At 35.9% G+C, this 8,289-nt stretch overlaps 1 pseudogene; it reads left to right on the top strand.

The window, feature by feature from the left end:
* Positions 1-3,064: 3,064 nt before the first annotated feature.
* Positions 3,065-8,289, top strand: LOC112008521 (cathecol O-methyltransferase 1-like; annotated as a pseudogene).

The following is an 8,289-nucleotide window of genomic DNA, read 5'->3' as shown; positions in this document are numbered from 1 at the left end:
GCTAATGATGGCACTCCTTGTATCTTCCATCGAATGGTGCAGCACCTGCATTCTCGGATGTGGATGCTGTGATTGGCTACCTTTTCATGTTAAGGGATTGCCAAGGCTCAGATTAGTTAGGGGAGCCTGTTTGTGGCTCATTATATGAGAATTGAGATTTTAGCTTCCTATTTTTCATCTCTCTCTGATTTTGCTCTGGTTTCTTTAATCATGAATCAGCCATTGAAGTGTGGTTTTACGACATTTCTGTGAGTCTATTATCACTATTGAAGTGCTCCTGTTGGGAGGTGTTTGATCTGGTCAGAGTCAAATTTTGTGACCAAAGGAATCATTCTTGTTGAGAAATATGTAGCAAGGTTTTTTGAAGGGCCATAACCTCAATCATTTTTTGGGTTTGTTGTCGATTTGAACATTCATAAAAAGCCCATATCTTTAAAGCTTGCTATCATGAAGCTTCTGTTGATGCATATAATCCTTGTGGTTTTTGCCCTGAAACCGAGAGTGGCAAATTTCATTTGATCACAAACTACCTTGCTCAGTATGCACAACTATCGACAAGTTTTCCCGCTGCAGGCTGCAGTATGAAAACTCCCGAGATGCTCAAAATAATCATAACATACCACATTTACTCTTAACTGATCATGATGTATGGTTACTTAGATCCTAGTTTGCTCTCTTACCATCGGAAAAGAGGTTCAAACTCACTAATATTATGTGACTCGAAATGTAAATATTTGTTTGCGGATGTATCTCCATCCCCTTCAGCTCTTTTCATTTCCTATTACCTGTTGCAAGTAATTGTGTTGAATATCTTACTCAAACTTTGTTATTAATCAGGGTCCTTCTCCTTTGCTCCCTCTAACTGAAGTTAATTATTTCTAGAGCTTGCCTGAAATTTTGTTGATGACCCATGCTGGAAAAAATTGTCTTAAAAATTCTTCCAAATGATAGCAATTATGTAATTGGAACTAAGTTTTTGGTGATAAGAGTCCAAATAGCAAATTGACACTAACCTGTCTGGTTTGAAATCCAGGTTCTTGTAAGCAAACCACTGGAAAGGAAAACAACATAGATGGTTGCATAAAAGAAATAAAGGAAAGCACAAAAAGTTCAAATTAAGCTCTCCGTGTGATGCTTTTAAGGTTAGGTAGCTTGCCTTAAATTGATGGAAAACGAAGGGGAGAATGCACGCTTTCCTAGTCGTATTGGAGATGCACAAGATGTCTTTCCCTACGGATAATGTTTTATGCAACTAATGTTCAGCCAAAAAAAAATGTATTATGCAACTAATGCTGAATTTTTTTCGACGTAAAATTTACAGTATTTTTTTTTTTTTTGGGTTATAAAATATTTATGGTCAACTAAAACAACTAAGGTAAATTTGACAATCCAACTCAACCCAACCCAACGTATCAACTCTCAAAAACCGACCTAGCTCATGAGGATGAGTTATTTTTGGTCAATTGATGGATTGACTGCACATCTTACATGAGGAAAAAAATACATCATATTTCTGTAATAGAAGTCCTCCCCTCTTGTTATACATGATATACATCCTCTTACATGAGATATCTATCCATCTCATGCTCCTCCAGAGATGGATGAAACTGGACCCTCTGAATTACTGACAAGTCCTATTATTGTGTCCTTTAACAAAGAGTACGGAAAACCTAAGATAATCCAGGAGGCGGGCCTTCGCATTCGCTGTACGGTAACCAGCTTCGTATCTTCCTTTCAGTTGTTGGCTTGTCGCTGAGGCTTTTCTTCTTGGATTTTTCCTTCTACTTCTAGAGGATAGCCACGTGGATCACTTTTTTCCTTGCATTATTTACTATCAAATCATAGGTATTCTAATGTTGCATTTGGGAACTTAGATATGAATTTGAATTTGAAATTAATAGATTTGAAATCAAAGGATTTGACATCTGTTAATTTTAGAAGTTATTTCAAATCCAAGCTTTTTAAATATTGAAAATTCTTGGTGGATTTAAGCCCCCTTAAGTCCAAATCTAAATCCAAATCTAAGAAATCCAAACATACCATAAGTCTATTTTCATAAACTTTGTCATGCCATAATTTGCACATGTAGCAATTTATAAGAGCATCCATAGCAGTAGTGCTAAATAGCTATATAGCTATTTTTAGCACCACCAAACACCAAAATATGCACTACAATAATGGAGTCAAATCTATATTTTTTAGCTCCACAACTACAATGCACAACTATTTTTGGCTGTGCACTGTAACTGAAAGGTAAAAAATATATATATATATATATATTTTTTTTTTTTAAAATATTGAAAATTTGAAAATTTTATTTTAAATATTGAAAATTCTTGGTGGATTTAAGCCCCCTCAAGTCGAAATCTAAATCCAAATCTAAGAGATCCAAACATGCCTTAAGTCTATTTTCATAAACTTTGCCGTGCCATAATTTACACATGTGGCAATTTATAAGAGCATCCATAGCAGTAGTGCTAAATAGCTATATTGCTATTTTTAGCACCACCAAACACCAAAATATGCACTACAATAGTGGAGCCAAATCTATATTTTTTGGCTCCACAACTATAGTACACAACAATTTTTGGCTGTGCACTGTAACTGAAAGATAAAATATATATATACATATATGTGTGTGTGTGTGTGTGTGTGTGTGTGTGTATTTATGCATTCACACTGTTTTTGATTATTTTAATTTTTTTTTTCTCCATGTCTCTCTCCTCACTCTCTCTTTCTCCATCGCTGCTGACCCATGCTTCAATCAGCCATCACCGCTGACCCACGCTTCAATCAGCCATCGTCGTCGACCACGCTCATCGCATTAACCCACTCCACTCCTCCACTCCTCACCGGCCTAACTCCCTTGCCCCATGCCACTGAATTAACCCAACGATCCGGTGAGTAATCCACACCACCCTCTGCTATAAACAAAAATAATCTACAACCACCACAAAACACAAACCCACATCACAAATCACAAACCCACAACCGATCAATTAGAGTAGAAAGAAAGATCCCAAACCCATGGCACAACCCACAAACCCGCAACCCCGACTGAAGAATGCCGACGTTCTCAGTGGCCCAAGAGGCCCTCATCCACGACAAGATCCTTGAGAGCTTTGACGATGAGTTCGTCTCTGGCGCCGGCGAGGAAGGTTTCAAGATGGTGATGGGTGGGAAGGAGAGAGTGGCGACGAGACTTGCTGGGAAAAAAAGGGAGAGAAGTGAGAGAGAAGAGAGAAGTGAGAAGTGAGAGCGGATATTGGAGAGAGGCAAGACGCGGAGATAGAGAGAAAGAAAGAAATTAATAAAATAATGTAGTAGATATATTATTTTATTGTGATGTTTATATTATTTTATTGTGTTGAAAGCTAAAATAGATCCACTAATACTGGATGTTTTGTAAAGTGAGTAGATAAAATAAATAAAATGGATTTTTGTGGTGCTAAATAGCTTAAAAAATAGCACAATTGCTATGGATGCTCTAAATAGTGGAATTTTAGACCCACATAGATCCACTATTTTTTTTTCACTACTTACAACTCGTTATATAAATGAGTTGTAATAAAAGTTGTAGTAATTGTTGTGGTAGTAAACTTACTCCACTAAATATGGCAGTGATTAGCTTATCTTCGTAACTAGGAGTTCCATCACGATTGTTTGTTTATGAGCAATATCTAATTATCTCTACATAATTGCCACCCTCGGTCCATAGTAATTATAGTTGTCGTTTGCTACTGATACAATCATGGCCAAAATATTACTTTGGTTCATATATCTAGGTGTTTTGTTAATCTAATTTTTATATTTTGGTAACAGTTAATTTGATTTTTGTTATTTTCAACTTACAGTCAATTTGGTCTAGTCTCTATTATTAACTTTGGGCACGTTTGGTATACTGAATAAGGATTACAATAAGAATTGTAATCTTTATTACTGGGAATAAAATGTGTTGTAATGGAATAACTAAACTTATTCATAAATTTGATTGTGAGTTGTAATATTAGAATAAAACTTAAAATTTATTTTAAGAAATATCTTACGCATACAATTATATTTCCTTAAAAATATATATATTTTTTTTTTCAAAAGTAATGCTACAAGCACAAGCTATTTTACAACATTTTTACAAACTATTAATGTGGCAAATTCTTATTAATTCTAATATGGGCCCCATAACTATCATCACATTTTACTTATAGATAATTATTTGGAAAATACTAAAACCACATCAGCAGTTTATAAAACTGTTGTAAAATAGTTTATGTCTATAGCATTACTCTTTTTTAAAATTTAAGAGAGAGATAAGTTATTTTTTATGATTTTTTATTTTTATAATTGTCACGTATATATATAGAAAATTTGTTTATTTGAAAATATATTAATTTTAGAAATTATTTGCACCTACTAAGGAATAACTATCACAACCATTTTAAAGAAAAATAATTATTCCTTATTTTAAAGAATAACTAAACATGTCTTGAGCCTAAAGTGTGTTAATTGTGCAATTGTGAATCTTTTTTACATATAGGCATTTCTGTCAGTGAGTTGATGGTATATACCAAAAATTTAATGTTGCCAAGGAAACAACATTAACTGTAACCCTAAATATGGAGACAAAAAAGATATATTGGCCAGAACATTCTCAATGTTAGGGCTGTCCAAAGACCCAGCCAACCCGACCCACCCGCCGCCGCCGATCGATTCGACTTCTCCGGCGGTCGGCGACGGGTTTGTTCCTCCAAAACCCGAGTTTGGCCGGTTGGAAGTCGGTTTTCCTTCTCCAGAATCCGATCAAACCGATTCGACCGACCCACAAGATTTCTGGCAATATTTGGTAGATCTGATGAGATCTAGACCATTTTCGTCAAGATCTCGACGAGATTTCGCCAAATCTAGCCAAAATGGCCTAGATTAGGCTAGATCTGGAGAAACCTCAAATATTTTGGCCGGATTTTTGCCATTTTCATGCGTTTATTTTCGCCGTTTTTATGCCGATTTCGCCGTTTTCTGGATTTTTGACCCCGACCAACCTGACTGCTGCCCGTTGATGGTCTGATCTGCCCAATTCAATTACTCCGGCGGTCGGCGGCTGGTGCATCTTTTTGCCACCTGATTCCGGCGAGTCAGTTTCGGGTAAGGGTGGCAAAATTTGACATGACCCGCGAACCCGACACAACACAACACGAAATTAGCAGGTTATGGATTGAGGCTTAACGGGTTCGTGTCATATTTGAGTTGATACAGCTAACCTATTTAATAAATGGTTTGGGTTAGTGTTGAACACATGGAGCCCGTTTGATCCGTTTGACCTGTTTAATTAAATGACATTTTACCAATATACCCTTCAAACTCTAGGTATATAAACATATTAGTTGTTGTGATTTATTTTCTTTGACATATTGTGATGGATTATTTGTGATATTGGAATATGCTTTAGTTTTGAATAATTATTTATCATACAATTACTTGTCAATTCTGAATTTTATATTAAAAATATTTATTTGTTTGTTTTTTCATAATTTTTTTTTTTCATTTTGATAAAATCTGATAAACAAGTCGACACAACTGAACTGTTTAATAAACATGTTGGGTTAGTGTTGACCTATGTAGTCGAATACTCATGACTTGACACGACACGAACCCGACACGCGAACACGAATTGCCACCCCTAATTCCGGGTTGGGTACAAACCCGACCCGTGGACAACCCTACTCAATGTCTATAAATACACTAACAAAATTTCCAGTTTGTGAACAAAAGAGAGCCAATTCAATTTAAAGAATATGTAATGGCCTCTCCCCTTCACAGATCATTGTAGCACAAATGCCCACCAAAAACCCCAACGCTGCCATGATGCTGGACCGCATACCCCGAATGCTGGCCAGCCACTCTGTGCTTGGTTGCTCTATGGTTGCCGATGAGTTTGGTTCTTTCCAGAGACTCTACGCTCTTTCTCCCGTGTCTAAACACTTTGTGCGCAATGAAGATGGTGTGTGATTGGCCCCCATGATTGCCTCGCTTCATGACAAGGTTTTCTTTGTGTTGCCTTTCTTTCCTTTTTTATTTACCTTGCTCATTACATGACAACTTTGGCACTGCCTGCAAGTGAATTTGTTATGAAATGCTAGTCGAGTACTACTCTAGTGGTCCATCACGTTTAGTAGCATCTAACATGCATGCATGAGTGGTATGTAAAGAATTCTTTTTATTATTAAAAAAAATGAATAATTAATATACTACAGTTAACCTAAATTTATTCAGCTTATACCCCAAATAAATTAATTCGCATGTTGCTAAAAATTTTAATAAATGAGATATGGTATCTAACAGGAATTTGTTCACAGGTCCCAACTGAAAGACTCAATTCTTGAGGGAGGAATTCCGTTCAACAGGGTCTATGGCATGCATGTCTTTGAGTATCTCTCTTTGGACCCCAGGTTCAATCAGATTTTTAAAACGGCGATGCTCAACCACACTAATATTGTTATTAAGCATAATGTTGAGTCTTCCAAAGGCTTTGAGCAACTCAGGCAACTTGTTGATGTTGGCGGTAGCCTAGGAGTCACTCTAAACCTCATCACTTCCAAATACCCCCACATCAAAGGCATTAATTTCAACTTGCATCATGTTATACAACATGCCCCGCCTTATCTCGGTATTATTTAAAGTTATAAGGCTCCTTTTTTCATAATGTTGTCGTGTCAAGGCATTTTCTTATTTCACTAGTTTGAAATTTGACGAATATACAATTTTTGTGGAAAAATAATGCTAATAACATAAGTGTAAGGGCCTGGATCGCTTAGGGTTTATAAATGCACAATTTGTGAAGATAAAGAGAGGTATTAAAAATAAAATAAAATAAAATAAAAAAGGAACTTATGTTGCAAGTGTGGAACATGTGGGAGGAGAGATGTTCGAAAGCGTTCCTAAAGGGGACAACATTTTTATGAAGGAAAGCTTTAGATTTAATTTGTAAGTATTTTGTTTTGATTAACCTAAAACCATGGTTTTAAATCTAAATATGATACAGGAAATGCTTTTATTTCCATCAAATTGTCTTAAACTCTCAATTAGACTTCATCAAAAAAAAAAAAAAACTCCATTAGATTGGTCTAGCGGTTCTTAAAGTTCCATAAGATCCATGAGATCTTGGATTTAAAACCATGGTTACTTTCAAGGAATTTCTCTTTATAATTATAAGGTATATGTGGGGTGGAGAATACATATACACGCACTCAGTGAAATAGTCAAGTATTCAAAAAGTTTTGTCACCCTCAACATTAATAAATAAATTATATCAAGTCCAATTGATGTGGCAGTGGCATTCTTAGGAGAAATGGGACCAAATGACAAGAACTCAATAGCCACATCAGTTGGGATAGGGATTAAGTTATGACATATAGTCTTGCTTTATTAGCATTATAAACAATTATATATATATATATATACACATATAATTATGGACGATTTCTTTGAATTTGTTTTTGTGTGACAGTAATGTCCTTTAAAATTAAATGTTTCGCGCAAAAAAGAAAAAGAAAAAAAGAATTCAAGACAAATAATATCATAATTGGTTAATTTTGTAGTATATACTTTATGATTGGGATGATGAACATTGCCTAAAGCTGTTGAAAAACTGCTACAATGCTACTCTACATGATGGAAAGGTAATGGCCTGTTTGGATGTTTAAAAATGGAGGGGGAGTAGAGTAGAGGGAGGGAGAGTAATCTAATTACCTTGTTTGGAAGTTTTTTAAGGAAGGAAGGGGAAGGGTTTGGAGGGGTTTCAACTCCCTTTAGCCCCCCATTTTTAATTCTCCCAAATTGGAGAGATTTGGAAGGGGAGTAGAGTACATAAGCTATTGACCAAGGAAATTACCTAATTTACCCTTATTATATTAACAAAATTACACAAGGGGAAGGGCTAATTACTCCATTCCCCCTTACTAATTTCAAAAACATCCAAACAAGGTTGAGGGGAATCATTCTCCTCTACTCTCCTCCCCACTACTCCCCTCCCCTCTACTCCCCTCTACTCTCCTCCCTCTCTAAACTTCCAAACAAGCCATAATAGTCGTCGAGGCAATTCTTCCAATTACGCCAAAGATTAGCAGTTCTACAAAGAGTACCTCTCAAATGGATTTGATTATGATGACTCAAATCCCAGCAGGGAAGGAAAGGACCCAACAAGAATTCATGGCCTTGGCAACGAAAGTTGGATTTAGCGGCATTAGATATGAATGTTTTATCTGTAATGTTTGTGTTATGGAGTTTTTTAAGTAA

Source organism: Quercus suber, unplaced genomic scaffold, assembly GCF_002906115.3.
Source record: "Quercus suber isolate HL8 unplaced genomic scaffold, Cork oak 2.0 scaffold_347, whole genome shotgun sequence".
NCBI classification, from domain to species: domain Eukaryota; kingdom Viridiplantae; phylum Streptophyta; class Magnoliopsida; order Fagales; family Fagaceae; genus Quercus; species Quercus suber.
Note: the sequence above shows the minus strand (reverse complement) of the source record. Positions and strands in the feature narration are given on the sequence as shown.